Source organism: Brachycentrus maculatus, unplaced genomic scaffold, assembly GCF_059751285.1.
Source record: "Brachycentrus maculatus isolate JH-2025_06_01 unplaced genomic scaffold, ASM5975128v1 h1tg000116l, whole genome shotgun sequence".
NCBI lineage: Eukaryota > Metazoa > Arthropoda > Insecta > Trichoptera > Brachycentridae > Brachycentrus > Brachycentrus maculatus.
The window spans coordinates 510,001-530,537 of NW_028280869.1; the positions used below are offsets into that span (position 1 = coordinate 510,001).

Genomic DNA, 20,537 nt, shown 5'->3' on the forward strand with positions numbered 1-20,537 from the left:
TTCCGGTATGTTGTTTTCTACTACAACGCACAGCCTCTAAACATACTAGTCGGCATTCCTATATAAGATGTAGAACAGATTTAATGTGTCATTAAAATAATTATACGGCAAGTTGAGAGCTTACAATATTCACAATAGATACATTTGCATACTTAATGGTGAATGGTTGCAAAAAATAGTGAAGCGATAGCATCAGAAGATGCGTCAGTCTGCACCTTTGTTAGTTCAAGGGGCAGGCACTTCGGTATTACGCGCTGTCAGGGATTACCAAGGCAGTAGGTACATACGAATTAAACCACAAATTATTTTATTAAGATATGACCCCCCCCCCCCATACAGGAAATGTCATCTTTTTTGGTTATTTTTAATATTAATAATAACATCTGGACATATGGAAGGAAAACGACGATAATTTATATATCTTATTATTTCTGGCATTGTTATTGTGCCAGAAATATATTGCGAGGTTATCTTTATTTTTCTCGGTTCATATTTCTTTCTAGCTTAAATTTTAGATATTACATTGTCTAATATAGTAGAAACTAGAAGGGCACAATACGCATCAAAATCGTGTACTGATTAGCGTCTAGTGATCGAGTAAAAAAACGAATTAAGTATTGAAATAGTTCCTTAATTCGGTTTTTTGATTTGATCACTGGGGTATTCTTTAGAGTCGTAAACGTATGTTTTTTTAATTAAATTTTTCTAATCTGTATTTTGAGACTATAAACCCTATTTACAAATATTTGAAAGAGTTTCCTTTTTAAAATAGTTAATTGTTCATTTTACAGTGATTAAATACAATTTTCGTTATTTTTTATTCAATGGACATGTTTTATATTGTCTGTTTTTGTTTGGAAAATAATGTAATATTTAATCATAATAATAGTTGATAACAGATTTACGAAGTATATAAAAAAAATCTCTAAAGGTTTTTTTTTTATTTTGTTTTAGATTATTTAAAAAAAAAACATTGGATTTAGGATTGTCAACCCCTGTATACCTCTACGCCCTGAATTCTATAAACTGAAGGTTACAGATAACAATATAAACATTACGATTGCATAATACACACAATACGCACGTTCATCTATTCCTAATCTCGCTGCATTGTGCAATCATCAGATACATAATATCTACAGCAAGCTGCCGATAGTGCAAATCATTGTACGATTATAACCACATTCCTCGAATGGCAACTGCAATTATTGTCAGTAAGTCACGATGCATCTAATCTAACGCTAATTTGTTTACTCAAATAACCGTAAAACTAGAATATGGCAACAGGTCATGTTACTTAATTTTAAACTTTGATAAATCGGCCCCGTGGCTTTGTTATCCTTCTCACTCAAGAGTTATTGAAAATCCTTAGAAATCCTAATAATACGTGTGCATGTTGATACAGATAAAATGGGACCAATTGAACGCACTATGGTCATGTATTTCATGAATTATGATGGTAGAAATCCTGAATATTAACATCTCGAAAAACATTATTTTCAGTTTTTTTTTTCATTCAGAGAAAATCACTTTCTAAACATGAAATATAAAAAAAAATCTTTTGAAACCGAGTTACGATGCGTATTTTAAGGAAGTTAATATCACTGATTTTTTTTTCAGAAAACACATTTAAATTTGATAAAGCAAACTGATACCATACTCATCACAATCGATGGTGTTCATGATTTCTGTCCAGGACAAAAGCTATATATGTACTATTATGTTAAGTCAGGATTATATTTCTCAGTTGTCAGACCATGACAGGATATGAAAAGGACCTACAGAGTCCTGGTAAGAACTTTTTTCTTTGATTTCTGTATCCAAATCGATATTATCATTCTTCTTCCTTTATTTGTCAAAACACATGATTTGTAACAACAACAAAAACTCGTAAAATAGTGTACAAAATATAGTACCCTCGTATATATTTTCCTGAACTATTCATAACGTCATCGCCGAAGAAAGAAAGTCCATAATAACTTTGTTTCGTCATTATTCAATTTACGATTAGAACCGGATGTCAATCCTTAATCTATGCATATACATTCTGATCTCTTCCTGTATATATTACGTCCGGTCATCTTCTTATACGGTACTTACCAAATGTAAAAAATAGTATAGGCTTATTATATGACAAAAGAAATTCTTAAATATATACTCTTAATAAGTATATAAATTTCATCTTACATGCTTGTTTTAGACCAAGAAAGACAAAAAATGTACATATTTGAAAATTAGCTCTCTTTTTCTAGAAAATGTCAAAGAAAAATCGGACAATTTATTTAGGAATATTATTTTTGATTTTACTCTTTTCGATTTTATCATAACTCAAAATAACACGACCCGAAATAGTTGTATTGCCCATCTTCAGAAAACCGGAGCCAAATTGTAATATTCGTTAAGCATTAATTTGTATTAAAATACAATTTAAGCATGCGTATACATATTAAAGTGATATTTCATAAATAGTATATAAGTTACACAAGACGTCGAAATAAAGACTAAAAACTGGATAATTTAATAAAAACAAAATTCATCAGTTATTTGATTCGTGCCTATAATTTTAAAATTTGACTACCATAACAAAGAAAATAAAATCGTTAGCGAGAGTGAGTGATGCACTTTTTGATAATATGCACAAAAAACTGCATTTGTTAAAAAAAAATAAAAAAATTGCGAAAAAATAATAACGTAAGTACTTTTTAATCGTTACATAAGTCACGTACCTAATTATTTGAATCGTTTTGTTTTAATAATATGCTGTGAATTAATACGTGCATAATACAGTGTAGTTGAATAATAATAGTAATATAAATATAGAAAAACCATATTCAGTAATGATAATTCTTTCTGTAATGACCTCAGAACTGTTATGAACCGTTTTGTAATGATCTGTATTTAATACGTTTTTAATTATTACGTACAATGATTATTTTTCTTCCATCATCTGAGCTCTCAACAGGTCTAGAATCTTACGAACCATTGTACGTTTTTTTCATTTTTATTTGCGAAAGTTGTATTTACTTGCTATTTTATAATGTTTTTTTAATATCATCTCGATATTATGTAAATATTTTGATTAAGTTTTCTCAATATTAATAATATTTAAAGCATTTACTTTGTGGTTAGTCATTTTTACTATAATTTTTTATTTTTAAATATAAGTTATATTAGTATATAACCACTCACATAGATTTCTATGTCTACCAGTTTCGAGACGTACCCGTCTCTTCGTCAGGACAATTGTCCTGACGAAGAGACGAGTATACTAACTAAATACTAATATTACTAACATTTTTATAAAATTAAAAAAAAAGTTATTTTGATTTAGGTTCGTCAATGTGGGTTCATTATATTTTAAAATTTAAAGGTGTTACGAACATATATATGTATTATGATTTTTGAAATATGATAGCCATAAGAATGTATTTAGAAAGCAGTGGCGTGCACAGAGAATTAATTAGGGTACGCAGTAGAGTTAGGTATTAAGGTAAGTTTGGTACTACTTACTAGGGTAGGCAGTAGAGGTAGGTAGTAAGGTAAGCTAGGTGCTACTTCTTAAGGTTGGGTAGGTACTGGTTACATTTTTATATAACACGCGGGTAAGTAAGGACAGGCACTGCTTTTCTGTCTATATGATATGCACGCCCCTGGTAGAGAACACATTTTCATGAACACGTATTTACAATATTTTGAGTGTATCCAAATATGTTACTTATTCACAAATCTGGGTTTCTTACATATGGTACATCTAAACAAAAGGGTCTCTGTTAAATACAAACTTCCTCAAAACAACCATAGACACATAAGGCGTCACGAGATTATGATACAAGTAGAAGTTCCAAAAAATTGAGTTGTAAAAAAAAATGTGGTCGTAAATCATGGGTAGAATGGTGAATGTTGCACGTGTTTAAATTGATCACATAACCAGCCTATTACAGGTCTTATACCCTGTAAATAAATACCCAGGATTCCATATTCTTCTTCATCTCTGTTAAGATACCAAAAATGCTATTTAACTAAATTCGTTACGAGCACTAATACCAATACCAGAAGTTCAATGTGTAAATTATTATTTTTCCAATGCAATAATTATACTTTTCATACGGTTGCATTTATAGTTTAAAATACCGCCCTGAACGTTTTAAGCTATCACCTAGTCGCCGAAGCATTAGTGTAGGCACTGGATAAAACGCAGTGTCCTATGCACCATTGAACGCGGATTAAAAAATATAAGAAGAAGGGAGAACGTAGCGTGTATTTAAAATATGTACCAAGGTGATATTATGATTTCTATACGATAAGTGTTTATTACGCGTTTCAAAACAACCTTGTCATATATAAATAAATGAAAAATAAATTTGTAATTTAAATTTTAGAATGTTGAATTTTCGATCCATCGCTTAATGAGCGCCAAACTGGTTTGCGGTTGAAAAATTATTTTTCAAAATCACCCAAGGCGACCCACGGAACTCCTCACTTACCGTGGCTGCTCCTTTGGCCGTCGAGGGAGTGTGATGAGAGTCCAGATATAGTCTCGATCTTCACCACAAACTGTGGCTAAAATCCGGTTAGAGAAAATAGTCGATACGTTTACAGCACCCACTAATATTTAGCTCGTCAAAAATGTTGACACTTTCACAAACACTCGGTAGATACCTGATTTCAACGGCGACTATGAACATCAACCGCTAAATTCAAATTTTAATTTGAAAAACAAAAAGTAAAATAAAATAATCACTGTCACACAAATATTTGTTTTTCTGTTATTTCATGAAATTATCACCAAGTTAAGTTTTGTTTTTCACGTTTTGATACTGTCGGACGTTTGGACAGGCGCTCGAGAAAGCGACACGATACACGACCAACGCTTCGCTAAGAAACTTTCAAACTGAACTGACGTTTCTTGCTCCGTCTGTTTACAACGTGTTCGAGGCTCTGCCGCGATCCATCGGTGTCGATGGTTCAAATAAACCACTCGAGGCGTTCGCGACGTCGGAGGCTGATAATTCCAGATATACAGCGGAATTCTAACGGTTTTCGCGGATGTTTTGAATAAGATACTGCCTTTAAGGCAAATGACAGTATCGAGTATCGATGCAAAAGTAACTGCACAGACTGGAACGGCTAGAAAAACGCAAAAAATATTAACGTCATGATAGCAAAGGGGGGGGGGGGGGAGGTAACTATATATCGTTTAACTATTTTAACTAATATTTTCATAACTTTTAGAACTCCTAAAAAAAATATTCTACTTGATTAAATTATTTTAAAAATAATATAGTCGACGAGGAAAAAAAATTCACATACTTAATGCTTTTTTTTTAATCTTTAGGAACTTCAGGAAGTCATTTGTTGTTTATTTTGTAAAATATAATTTTTCGCAAATTACGTAAAAAAATCAGTGTAATCATCAATGTAAAATCAGTGCATGTTGACTGAATTCCGGGACGTTTTATGGGTCTGCGAATCATTAGGATATCAATTTCAATAATGGTGGCACACATGTATCTCGATAAGTCGGGTCAAATGGCCATCCCAGATCGTTCAAATGAATTGAAAATGTCTTTTCTGGTAGACTTTTGATGACACATGTTTGTGGAAGTTCGTTTTTCGTTTTTAGCTTAAAATTCAAATAAATAAATAATATTCATAGGATTTAATACAAATATTTTAAATATTTCCAAAATTTTATTTTTCATCAGCTACGAATATCTCTACATTTAATTTAGGCATATCGTAGCGCATCGTAATAATTCTTATAAACATGGTTAATTATAGTAATAATATGAAAATCTCATGGAATTTATTAAGGCTTAATCTACAACAATAATTACAATACAAAATAATTTTCATACATTTCTTTTACAGTTGTAGTCGCGAATTTCCTATAGATTTTTTTTCTTTTGTTTGGTATATCTCTTATGTATGAATGTTTTGATATTTCATGAACTTAGGCGTGATTTTTCCCAAGTAATTTAAAGTAATTTAATATCTCAATCAAATAAAATTCTAATTTTGACAACCTTTGTTGTAAATTTGCGTAATATTGCTAATCACGTATTGAATCAGAATCTTTGTACATTATTGATTAGAGCAGACAGTGTGCTGACTACTCTAATTTAAAATCGGGAAAAGTTCTCATTTCGCAATTATTAAAATATTTATTGTTACCATTACTTAACGTGTATTGTTATTGTTAACACTTTCCAGATAAGTTGTTTATAAACTAATGAATAACAATAAATAACAAACCCGTACAATTACATCAGAATGTAATGATATTTAAGCAATTTAATTAAAATCATCCAAGTGAAGCATTCAAACAGCCTTCGCATCGGTTAGCTGTTCATTTGCAATTGTAATTTTTTAAAAGTGAAATAAAACCCGCCTAAATACGTGTACATACTATGTATTGTACCTACTTACTATGTCGAATAAGATATATACAGAGTGATTAAAGAAGAATCAAGCTTCTGATATCTTTTTAAGTTTAAATAAATCCGTTAAGGTTATGGTTCCAATTTGCCGAAAGATGTACGAGTACATATATTATTATTGCAAATCTGAATTTCCTGACGCTCATCTACATCGATTCGTAACGTTTTTATCCGTAACCGTCAAATGAGAAAAAATGCGTGATTTCATATGTATTTTAAAAATGACTTAGAAATCTGTCTTTTTTACGATACATTTATGAATAATCGATGAACTAATTAGTAAAATAAGATATTGGAATACCTATGTAGATATCAGATTGTATTTAGGCTCCTTAAGTAATATACTTAAAAAAAATTACTTATGTACGAAGCCAAATAAAAAAACATTTTCCGTAAATAGTGTTATGTTTCCAATTCGAAAAAAGGATATTTATTTTTATGATTCGAAATATCGTAGTCGTACAGGAGAAAGTGACCAATTAACAAAACGTAAAATGTTCATGAGGGTCATTTAAGTCACTTTTGGTTGGCAAGATAATAAACATCAATGCAGTTAGTCATTTTTAACATGTCAATATATTATACTTCCAAGATTAAAATCCGATAGGATTTTTTCAGGGCATTATAAAACTAGTCAGATATCAATTAGTCAATGTTCACGTTTTTGTAAAAAATGCACTTGGTCACTTTCTCCTGTATGACTACGATATATGGATTTCACCTTTCAACCAACCAAAACAGAATGATTTTACTCGTCAAAGTTTGAACTTTATACAACTGTTTGAAATTAGTGAGTAGACAGTTTTGGTAATATACGTAAGTAAAAACGAAAAAACAAGAAATTATATTACTGCATTGTGAAAATTTTTTATATATGACGTGCATATTGTAGATGAGTGACAATGTATCGAATTTCACTTATGCAAACCGTTTACTACACAAAGCGAGCGATTAAGATTATTTAGATAATAAAAGAAATCTTCACGCTATCTTCATCTCACGTCAAATCTTTTTGTGACACTAACTGCTTATCTGCATAGATAATTAATTCATCAACCCAATTGGCTTACATTAATTTGGCTATTAAAAAGTGAAGTGTTTATTGACTAGCCAGCACTTTACTAAGAACATCGTTGGTGCAATTCTCAATGGCTGCTGTTAACGTCAAAAATGTAATGAAAACGAATAATTAGAATATCCTACTCCCTGTATAGATAATTTATTTCCCTATAACGAATTTGTATAGTGTTGCACTCATGTACCGCTGAAATTAAATATATTCAAGCATGGCGACTTTAACAGAGCTCATTGCCAATTCATAAATCTTGATTGGAAGGAAAAACTTGTAGGAATCATATGAGAAAAATGTTGTACATGTACTACAAATCATTTATGATCTGTAATTGCATTTATGTTGGATTTTTGCGCTACCAAATTTCTGTAAAAACTTTTTTTTTAATTATATATATATTGTTGTTTCAAAAGCCTTTGAATAATTATTTTATAAGTAATAAAAGCGTTAAATTTCAGTTTGAAAAATAAAACCACCTCTCTGCCATAAGCATTTATTTCAAGGTATTCATAATTTTAGTGTCATACTGACATTTACAATCTTCCATATCAAACTACACGAACCTTTATTTTCAATTCCGCAACTCGAGATCTTTACTCTTCTAAATTAGTGTTGATAGGAGAGGGCTATAAATTAAGCATTGGCATCGACGGAAACGATTTCGAATAGGCCCCTGCAACGCTTAACTAAGAGCACCAGACTTGCAAATCAATCAATTACACGCTCTTCATACAGGCGAAAGTAATGCTTGATTTTCAGTTGCAGTTAAATTTCTAGCAAAATATGTGAGAAAACTCTAATCTCCTGCCTTAATAATACACAATTCAGAAGTTTTATAGTATTCAGACATGATTTAAAATCACGGAAGATGGTTTGGGAATGTTGAGGAAAGTTCGGTAAAATAAATTAATTAGAAATACTGGCAGACATTTGTGTAAGTGTAAGGATATCAGGGTAGAGAACGTTTTTCAAAAGCAGAAAAAAAAAAAAAAACTAACCATCACGCCGCTTCCCCGCAGGGGTAGGCAGAGAGAATAGAGCGCCACACCACTCTGTCCTTGCAAACATTCTTCGCCTCTTCCACGTTCATGCATCTCCTCATACATACCCGCCGATTGTTACGACTCCTAACCTGACCACTTTCAAGTATTTGGCATACCTGATCGTGCCATGTTTTTCTCGGTCTTCCTCTGCTTCTTTTCCCGCTAACATTCGCCTCATAAATTTGTTTTACCGTTCTTTTCTCACTCATTCGTTCTACATGTCCAAACCATCTCAACACACCTTTCTTAATTTTATCGATAATGCTTATCTCAGCTTTGCATTCCTTCCTTATTTCACTATTCGCACATCTATCATACATCGTTTTGTTACACAAAAGCAGAATATTTTTAGTATTCTTGTAATAAATACATGTTTTTCAATTCAATGATATTTTCAGGCAAATCTAAGTGAGTTTGCGACACTAACCACGGGACCACCGCATGACTCATGACAGCTTTATGGGAAACGACATGGAAAATAAAAACAGGTGGGAGAAAGAGAACAGCAACAACGATTAGGGGACGCAGGGTTGCATATCAGTACACTTACAATAGTGTGCAATCTGGACACTGAGTTCCTAAAGGAAATCTTGGTAAGATCGGCATCATCGGTAAGTTGGTTAGATAATTGGAATTGAAATTAAATACTCCAAAATATTTTTTAACAATCCAATGAACTCAAGGTTTTTGTAATAATTTCGAAACACTCATTCGTGAAAATATTTACAATGTTATTAATATTTATAAGGCCATTTATTATTTGCTTGCTTATCTATTGGCTAAAATACATTTATAATAATGTACTCTTTAATTAACAATTAACCGCATTTTTAAGTGCTCAGTAATAGATTTGATAAAATGTATTCGTTTTGGCAACTTGCGTTTGCAGTCGTAAATTTACACAAAATTATTTAAAAACTGTAACAATGAAAAACAACGCAGTAACATTGTCTTTATTATCTATAAATTTGTATTGTTATGAGATACACGAATAGGTATTTTAATATGTAATACTATTTCCAGGTAGGCCTAAGTGTAGGACAGCCATTCCTCCAGATAGGACGCAATCGGGACTTTCAAAATCTTCAAAACTGAATGAAAAAAATCGTCAAAAAATTGGATACTGAAAAATATTTTTAGAATATTGTTTTTGTGAAAAGGTCCCGACGGAATCACAGGACAATATGGTAACCCTAAATTTCATGATAGCGTAAAGATCGAACCACGATTATTTTACTAGAAAATAATGTCATCCACTTTCAAAGGAAACGAGCTTTTATAATATGAGCTGTAAATTCATTCATTCATTCATTCATTGATCCATATCCCGTCCCTATGCGCAGTATTTGGAGTCCACAAGCTGCCTACAGGGTTTTCGGTCGGCTTCCAGCTCCATTGCTTCCTCGGGAACCTGATACCTTGTAAAAGAAGAAAACACGATGGCGGCTCTCGGGAGCATACCAAGTAGGTAGGTACATGGGCTAGCCAACTATATCGTTCAAATATACGCATACCAATTATGTTTATACGAACGTTCATAAATATATTCATGTTGCGGTAAAGCACTGATGAATTTTAAGGTGATGATACAGTTCGCGAGATTGTGTAATACATATAATAGCGTTATGTAATGTGTATACAAATCTAGCGAACGGTAATTATACGTTGATTGTAGAGTTTTCCTATTAGATAACACTACTCGGTGGCCGGCCACTCGCGATTTGCGAAGTACTCGCATTAGCGAGAAGCTAGAAGCTAGATAGTATGGACAAGCAACTCGCTATTATATTTATGATCCTAGCAGAACGCTAATTATTTTTTCCGTTACTTTGGGAACACTGCCATAACGGAGATAGTAGTACCGATGCATAGCGATCTGTGCAGAAACTGACCGCGAGAGGTACGAGTACATACTCGTAGGGAATACCGTGAATATTATAATTTCTTCATTATTTGATGAGGCAGTCACTTTGTGTTAATATCTATCGATTTAAAATTCTACGTCAACTTGATAAATACCACTACTTATTAAACTTTATTGTAACACGTGTTTCGACGCACTCAACAACTCGATAACAATGTTGAGTCCATCGAAACACTTGTAATACCATATTTCGTTCATTCCGTTTTTCACTGATTTTTATATTAATATACATATATTGGTTTAATCTTATTCTAGAATTGCGGTCATAATTTGTAAAGTAATAAAGCTAAACGCATTTAATAATAATAATAAAACCCTTATCCGCACCCCAATGGTGCATAGGGCACTGCGTCATATAAACGCAGTGTTATCTTGATCGTTTACACATGAAGGAAAGGTGATCAGCCCTCCGCTTCAAGTACCAGTCCAGGGTAATATTGAATAAATATTACAGTGAAAAAATCACTCATATTTATTCTTACCCCCCCTGGGAATCGAACCCGGGTCCTCCAGAACGGTAGCCGAGCGTGCTGACCATTACACTACGGAGGCGGACAAAACGAAATCCACTTAAACTATGAAAATTGTTATTTTTATATTATTATTTTGTTTGCAAATAAAAGTAAGACTTGACGCCTCTCACTGGGTGACTGCCAAATAAATAAATGAAAATACTGGATTCCAAATAAGAAATTCATTTGATAAAGAATGTGTTATATTATGTATAACACACATTCTATATTGTATCGATGTATCTACATTGTATATTCGAAATATTTTGAGTGTGTACACATTTTTGTTAACAAATGTTTGATTTCACCCCATTTAGGATTTTATTCAATCAAGAACATTTTTTTTACATCTAAATATATTAAGAAATTTATGGAGATAGAATTTAGAAGTCAGGGAATTTACAGGGCTTACAAACTGTCATTGGCTGATATAAGTGATCGATTTGTCGCCGTTATCATCGGATTTGACTGAAAAATTAAGATATGAACCTATGTACCTATTAAAACACTTATAGAATGTGAATTTTATGAATATTTTCACTAACAATTCCCTTAACGAATGCCAACGTGACAAAGACTATACCTAAGTAAATATGTACTGCTTTTTAGCTATGAAACGGTTGAGATTGTAAACTTACTCATATATGCTTTTTTCTCAGAATAAATTTGTTTTTAAGTCAAATGAATCTTGTCATGGTCCGGTGGTTAGTTACGTGTACTCTGAGTCAGAGGTTCTAGATTCGACCCTTACTGTGATATCGCTTCCAACTTTCAAACAGAAACTGCTAAGGCTAACCCGAAAATAATATTAAACTGAAATACTTATTTTAAAACATTTTATTGAAAACTATCTTGCAAATTCTTGGTTAATATATCTCTCATACCAATGCCATTTCCACTCATTTCGAATTCATATGTATAAAATGACTGACCAACTATCCATGTATTGTACTAAGGTATGCTTGTAAACAAAACATTATCTCAGTTTGTCATTCACGCTGTCACAATCCATGAAATAAGTGGCAGTAATAACTGTAGTATCGATTACACGTCAATGCATCCATCATGGCTGATCGCAAATGGCCACACTTAAGCTACGAGTCTATAAGTATGTATAATAATATTCTAGATTCTAAACCACGCTTTCATTTCTAAATACAAATCAGATATAGCTATTAAATTTAAATTTTCAGAAGTCCTACATTGTAGGTACAGATAATTATTTGTAAATGATTTTTTCTTGTGTACGCAATATTTAAGGCATATACGTTCCTTATACCGAAATAATTTGATTCAGTCGGGTATTCACAAGTCACATTAAAATTTTACCTTGTAATGAGAAGTCCATGCAAAAAAGAGATTAGGCCGATCTCGTTCGCTATTTCCTACCCTAGTTAACCATTTCTTTTCCTGTTACAATGTAATAATATAATAAAATATTAATAAAGTGGTCTCTTAAATTTATTTTATTTCATGGGTGCTAGTTACACCATTAGTATTCTGCCTCCAGCGCAATACTACTGATTGGCATAATGATAATATTCTGATTGATTTCAACATAACGTAAATAGGCACTTGATAGCTACAAATACTGCCTTCTCTTCGGGCAGGTGAACTGACCTGAAAAACTTCTTTACCTCTGCTGAATTAATGTCGATATTATCGATTTTCTAAATGAGTAAATTCATGAAATTCAATCAAAATATAATATACATGACAGCAAAATTATCTTAACTAACGAACACTATCTTGTGAATTTAAGGAGTTCAGATTTTTTACAATAACAAATATTTGAAGAACTTATTTATTATTTTATGTAAACATAAAATATAACTCAACGATGATTTTTAATTACTTTAATTGAAGCGACGCCTCCATCTCCTCTCACTAAATTACCCATTAATTTATACCGCATACTCTCCTCACTATGAATTTTTATCTGTTTTAAGTTAAGATCATATCCATCCCAGAAAATGAAAAGGTACTTGTCGAAACTAGTTGGAAAAAAGTACCAAAAATAAAAATGATTAAAAATAATCTTTGAGTTTTCAGTTTTATTTTATAAAGTTTATTAATGTGCCATAAAATATTATGAAAAAATATTCAACAAATTATAATTATAAATAGCTTTCTTCAACAATTATAAATATGTATGTTAAATGTTTTGTAAAAAAAAATCACTTTTATCCTAAGCGCTATGTTTAAAATAATATAAAAATATATATATCATCCCACTCAGGGAATCCCGTTTTTAATCTTTTTTGTATGAAATGGCTGAAATACCATTTTTTAAATCCTTAACAAATCGATTGACCAATTTAATTTGTTATATTCATCATCGTCTGACTGACAGGTTGTCAGCGAATGGAAATTGAACCAAAACATATTTTTAACAAAATGTATGCAAAAATATTCAGATACAAGATTTATGAACCGTGTTATATATTTTATAAATGTATCTTACGGATCTAACAACATAGAAGAGAACAAAGAAAAATAATAATTTGGTAAAAGTGTTACTAATATTTAAAAATAATAATAATGGATGGATATTTCTACAAAGTAACTTCCGAATCAATTATTAAATTAAAAATATTATAATGTACTTGTAAATTGTATAATGTACTTGTCTGCCGGCAGCTGATAGAAGAGTCTGGAGGCAGTTTTTGGACTCCGTATGCTCCACATAAGGAGCGAATACGGATATGTTACTCTTTTCTTTACAAAACCGTATATTTATTTCGAAGAAAAACTTCTTTCAATACAAAGAGGCCGTTTCAAAAAAATATTAATTATATGTACATCAAATGATACATGGGTTTGAAGAAAATTAGGTTACGATTCATCGCGTGTTGGGCCTTAAAAGATGTTACTTGGAAATCAGTTTTCTTGAAATGAAAACTAGAAACTCTCATTTTTAATAGATACGTACTTGCACTGCGTACTTAAAAAGTATTTTAAAGAATACACGAAATTGGTGTAATCGAATATAAAATAATATAGTAAGAACCCAGGTGTACTGACTGGTATTTGCAAGTTCATTGCCTTGATTTGCATAATAAACCCATGTTGGAATATTCTGCACGGCAGGTAGGGATAATATTTAAGTTGAACGTTACGTAATTTATTATACGCGGTGAAATAATCATATTATATACTATTTACATGCAAAGTTGCATAAATAAAGATATATTTCATAAATGTATTATGTTTTACGTATTTAATCAGGTGAATTGACTAGATCATAATATTTTTACGAGGTCTTACAAAATATCAGCAATATTTTGAGCGCTGCTCAAATTTTGCTTACAAATACTTGGTCTTAATTGGAACATCTTAATGCAATATATTTACAAGATAATACATTGAAATAGTACCCTATGCACATTTAAATATGAATTATGGAAAATCAAAGACATATAAATACATATGAAAATATTAGTTTGCAAAAACGTCATTTTTTTTTGATATCTCAACAAAGATGAAGAAGTAATTGAGATGGGAATAAGAAAGGCTGTATTTACAGTTCCAAATAATGGAATGGGTCAAAGATGAGAAAGTAATATATTAGAGTGGTATAACATTTATTTAATTTAAATGTTTATGCTCTTACTAACATTTTTCCAAATAAAATGTGATAATAACAAAAAATACTAATCAGCTGGCTTGTTGGGTCTACGTTAAACATTTTTTTTTGTAATTTAAAAATGTAAAAACATTAATTGTAGCATGCTAAATAAAAATGATATAAATTCCAGGCGATCATTTAAACCAGCCGATGACAGGTCAAGAATCCCGTAAATACTTGACCTTTCATATTCCAACATCAAAAAATATTTCTTTTTCTTTTTAGATAACAATACCTTAACGTAATCCAGTATCTGTATACTTTACTACGATTAAAACATATCGCTCACTCCTTTCAAGAACGTCATAAATAAAAAACTTTATTTTTCAGAAGAACGTTTTTAAAGTTTAAAAATATAATACAATTTATTAAAAATAAATATCATGCCACTTTTTACTGTGCAACAGATCTTTTAAGGTAAAACCTGAAGGTTTTTTCTCCATTTAAAAAATATTTAGTGTATTTAAAAAAAAAGCAATACCTTTTCTTCAAAATGAAAAAAACATCACTTTCTACCCAATGCGGGTAAATATTAAGTTAAAAATATGCCTCTATGCTGGGATATAGTACATTTTCTGGGCATTCCGAAAACATGTACAACTGAAAATTGACGATTTTTTATTTATGACGTTCTTGAAAGGAGTGGGCTATATGGCTACTCAAACGATTGTACATTATATCTGCATAGGTATTATTTGAAGGAGTATGTTCTTTTTAAATCGGTTTCCTAGACAAATAAAAAATAATAGCAGATGAATACTAATTTAATATTTACTTCAGAGAAGAACTGGGTGATATCCAACTATGCAGTATGTGGGTGTGATGGCACTTTGAAGCCTGACACACATATTGGCTTTACAAGGCTCGTATCTATACCGTCATACTAGGCGCAGAAGGAGTAACTAACGTTTTTAAATGTTTTTATTTTAAAATTTGATCCTGGGCAGTTTTTCAAAATAAATGTTAAAGAATTAAACCCATATCTGCCATTTTCATAAAGAAAACTACGTGTCTTTTTATACTAAATAACTACCGAAGATGCAAGGAAAATCTCAAAATAATAAGCGATGATGACAAGGTTCTTGTCGAAACCGGTTGGATAAAGTGTACCAAAAAAAAGTGGTTAAAAAAAAGTTGTTTTATTTTATAAAGTTTATAAAATGTGCCACAAAGTATCCGTAAAAACATTCAAGAAAAGCAATGATTTTAACTAACCACAACACTGAACATCACTATACAGCATATACTGCAGTCCAGGGTTTAATTCCCGTAATTTGAGGAAGCGATTTCCAAAATGATTTATTTTCAATGTATCCGTAATTCGCATCGTCATTTCTATTCGTTCCTTCCTCTTCCTAATTCATATTTTTCCAAGAAACCACTTGTATGGTACTGAAAGAGACATTCTGGATGAAAATGGCGGAATTACAGTACGTACGTATGTACATATGGTGATAGAGTATCAGAGTAGTACAACGCATTCCGAAATACCATACGCGTATATCCCGCTCCCAATATTTTATCTATGGGAGCGATCTTTTCTTTGATGAAAATGGTACAATTACATTATTCGGTTCGATTAGAATGTAGATACCCCGTGCGCTTAGCACGCCAGTATGTATCTATATAGGAACCTGTAGACAGAATAAGGTTACACCTTCTTGTTACCATATCGGCAGTATCTGCTTCCCACTGGACTCCGAGGTCCCATTAGGTCAGCTAACTGTACTCCGCCACTAATCAAAACATTACTCATTACGCTGTTTGTTTGTATGATGTACACATCTCCTGCAAAAGTATTGAATCAATTGAATATCAAGTTCAATTACTTAGAACTCTAAGATAATTAACGCATGGAAGAATGGGAGAGATTTTTTCAATGCATAGATAATTTTTATTATTGGGATTATTTAAATTAATCACCAACTTTCAAAGTATGAAATAGATGTACGTTGTTTTTCTTGCATAATATAGGTCCATATGTGTTTAAAAAACGGAATTATATAGTTAACAATAAATATAATTTTATTGATGGATCAAATAAATAAATAAAATGTACATAATTAAACATCATGAATATATTAATAAAATACACACACACACACACACAAACGTGTATGTGTATATAGTTTTCTAGTTTCTTAGGCACTTTCATACATGTTTATTGGTTTTATATTACTTATATGTTATTTTAAAAATAAATTTATATATATGTTAATTAAACCTACACTTATGAACAACATTTTTATAAAACAACATAAACAACAACAATATGAGACAGCTTGTACGGTTCATTAACTATATATGTTGTGTACTTGTCCTATAAATATGATGAGTATACATATATTGAATATACTCGTATTATCTCTCTTCTTATGCTCCTGGAGTATATCTCCCATAAAAAAACAATTAAAATTTTATCTTTCAAAATAGTCATCAAAAACACTGTCTATTATCGCAATATTGCTTTAAAATAGGATACAAGTGGTTGATTCATATTAGCAAACGCGCGAATGTAGCTGCTTATACCATCGAATACAAAAATACTAAGTTAAAATCTTGTTAATTCATATTTGCATCAGAGCGCTATGAAGGGTTTAAAAAAGCGACAAACAAAATTCCCAGACATCGAAATTACTATATGTGGGAACATTAAAATTCCTCTAAGCAAACCAGTAGAAAGTTTATATATATTAAATAAAAAAATCAAGCACTGATTTTTCGAGTCTACTAAATTGTAGTTTATTATTAAAAACACAGTATGTAGTTTGGAAATGCCATAACACAGCGAAAAAATTGTCACATATTTTATTTTTATAATAATAATTACATTTTTTAATTAAGAACAATTTAGAAGACTCAAAAATTAGTGTTTCATTTTAATATTTAATATATAGGTAGGTACAAATTACAATGGAGTTCTTCAAGTTAAACGTAAAATCTATAAATGAGTAGAAAGTTTGTGAAAAAGCTGGATAAGTTAGTTTTTTTTAATGGTAAAACGCTTTAGTTGTGAAACCAGTCGACATTAATTTTAAGTTTCAAAAAATATTATAATTAAATGATTGCAAACAAAGCATTTATTGAGTTTCATCTTAATTTATGCTATCTATAAAGTAGTTTATGTGCGAAATTAGGCATTACGTAACCTTTTGAGGCACTGTGTCCATTAAATGATCAGTTATTCATGTTTTGTCGTAGGATGGTGATTCGGCATTCAACACTATTTAACTGTTCTTACAAACATTCTAAATGTTTTTATATAGTGAGCATTCTTTCTCACTAGGTCAATGTACTCAATATGAAAATATGACGAAGCTGTCTATGTAGATAATAAATTAAAATATGTGTTTTTCTATCAAATTTCAGTTTAAAAAAAAAACTAGTTTAGAGCATTTCAGTTTCTCAAATGACGGAAATCAAAACAGCATTTGCAATCAAGGTTGGATTCCAAACGGAAGTTAACGCTTTAACTACATGGTAAATAAAAATTCAGCTTGTAATCAATAAACCAGTTCTCGATCCGTATTCACGAAAGAAATTCAGAAAGTTAATAGATATTACAAAAAAAAAATACCGAATAGAAGTCAAAAGTAGTATTTTACGAAAATGGCGCTACATAAGTTATCCAAATTTATTATTGTTATTATTATTATTATAAAGTTATCTACACTTCATAGTTAAAATTTTAACTTTTGTATGAAAACGATAGCCTGATATGATTATTATTTTAATTTAAAAATAAATATTAAAAAACTTTGTTTAAAATCACTTTGAGCCAATAAATTTCTTCTTCCTCAAGACTAATTAGTACTAAAAAATATAAAGATATTAAAATTTTCATATTTAACGGTTTACAGGAGTTGGATTTGAATCTCTAGTAGCATATTGTGTCGATAAGCGGGATGGTCAATAAGGGGAAATATTTTAATTAACAGACTTTCAATAATCAAAATAATTAATTATTTATAAAATTTCATTAATTTTTTTCTTTAATTTCTAAATATTGGATTATATTATTATTTTTATTTGCCGCTATTTTTTTTACATTTTTGTACTATTTTTTTAACGTTTGACTCCATTTACCTGTAGTGAAAACATCAATGCCAAATGGCATTTTCAAATTTTATCACGAATCAATACTTCAATGCATTACAATTCAAATTTTAATAAAAATTGAGCTGGTAAATATTGTATTAATAATATTCGACAGAAATCCAAAACTATGTATAGTATTTTGATGACACGGAAAGATGATGACAGCGGGAAAACGATTAAGTACTAATCAAATTTACTTCCCATACATTTGCATAAGTATTTTAAAATAACTAGAATCATGATTCCTTAATATATAATATAAACAGTGCCAACCTTCGCCTCCTTTTCGAAGTTTTTCGGGGTCAAAACTTCCGACAGCTAATAAAAAGGTTAGGAAACAAAAAAAATCGTTGGAGTGGAGAGGGGAAGATCTTTTTTCAGGCGCCCCATTTTACTCGGCGCCCTCGTTTTACTAACAACCTCGACCTCCCCTAAGGCCATTAAGTACTCAAAGTTTTTACTTAGTAAGGAGTAAATATATGTCATCGGCATTTCTTTAAAAAAACGCAATCATCAAATAGATACATATATGTCATCCATTATTTCTCTTGAAAATTTGTGTAGGAAGATATTAATTTGTTTTTTTCGATGCGACTAAATTTGAAACATGTGATTATTAATGCTCCGTTCTAAATATAGCCTTGCTCCGAATCTATTTCACAAACACAATAAAGAAATCGAGAAATATTTATGACTGTACAATAACGTTCTCAAACGTAATGTGTTTAGACAAAATAATAACATACGAGTAATAGCGAGTTATTGCCGAAGTTATTACGTGCTATTGTAACCTCGGAATGTGAATAATTAAGGCAAGTGTACCTCTAGAAATCTGTAATTAAAGGAACTTTATCGATATTTGGTTTAATTTTTGCTATTCGCACATCTTAAATGTTTAGTACCTAGTTTCACATTATATTATGGGCATCTATGTAAGTATATAAAGGAAACTACAAGGAAATACAATAATGAGTTGCATTTTCCTCGATCTAGAAAATTTATTGTTTCCGTTTAAAATATATTTGCATATTTTGTAACTTGTGATCCAATTTTTTAGTTCTGGTTGAGTAACATTAATTTTAAGTATAAATATTCATATTAAATATTTCATAACTTTCGAGTCGGCAGTGAAAAGTAACAATGCGTAGGTAACGTTTACTTTTTTTCCTTCTATGTAAGGAAAACTATGGAAATTTCTAAAAATAAAATAAATCTGCATTCAGTTTTCTAGGAAGAAAAATGCTTTATTCCAACAGAGAATAATAATATAATTTTTTTACATCTCATCAAAGATGAAAAATAATATGGAAGTCTGGGCATTTATGTAATTAGAGATAATCCGGATTTTGTGAACAAGTATTTAAACACACTCAAAATGTTGTTAATAAACTACATAGTTTTATTTTCCAATGAATGTTTTAAAATTATTTTTAAAGCTTCTTTGTAGCTTTTGACCCAATGTAGAGGTTTTCCAGTGATACCTTTATTTCTGGGTTTTTAAGTTATGATTCAATAAATCAAATACGTTGGATAAATCCGTAAACATACCCATGATTACATATATGTCTTTTATGATTGTAACTGGGTATGTTATGTTTGTTATAATTAGTGATATAATAGCTAGTGTCCTCATTTCGGCTCTAAATTCCGCTGTTCAAATGATAAAAGACTTTTAATTCAATAATTCATTATATTGCTTTTCTACAGTTTTATCAATTAGTTTAGAAGAGGCATTGGTCTATATTTTTGATAGATATTATAACGTTAAACCCATTTTTGTATATTGGTGCGAATTACCAATATTTTTTAAACGATTGGAA

At 30.6% G+C, this 20,537-nt stretch overlaps 1 protein-coding gene across 1 annotated transcript in view; it reads right to left on the minus strand.

The window, feature by feature from the left end:
• The window catches only part of LOC148309881 (D-beta-hydroxybutyrate dehydrogenase, mitochondrial), a 69,128-nt gene extending 64,235 nt beyond the window's left edge, over window positions 1-4,893 (minus strand). Inside the window, exon 1 of the mRNA XM_088259359.1 lies at window positions 4,485-4,893. The gene's annotated coding sequence lies outside the window, so the exon portion shown is untranslated. The remainder of the gene's footprint in view (window positions 1-4,484) is intronic.
• Between the last annotated feature and the right edge of the window lie 15,644 nt (window positions 4,894-20,537).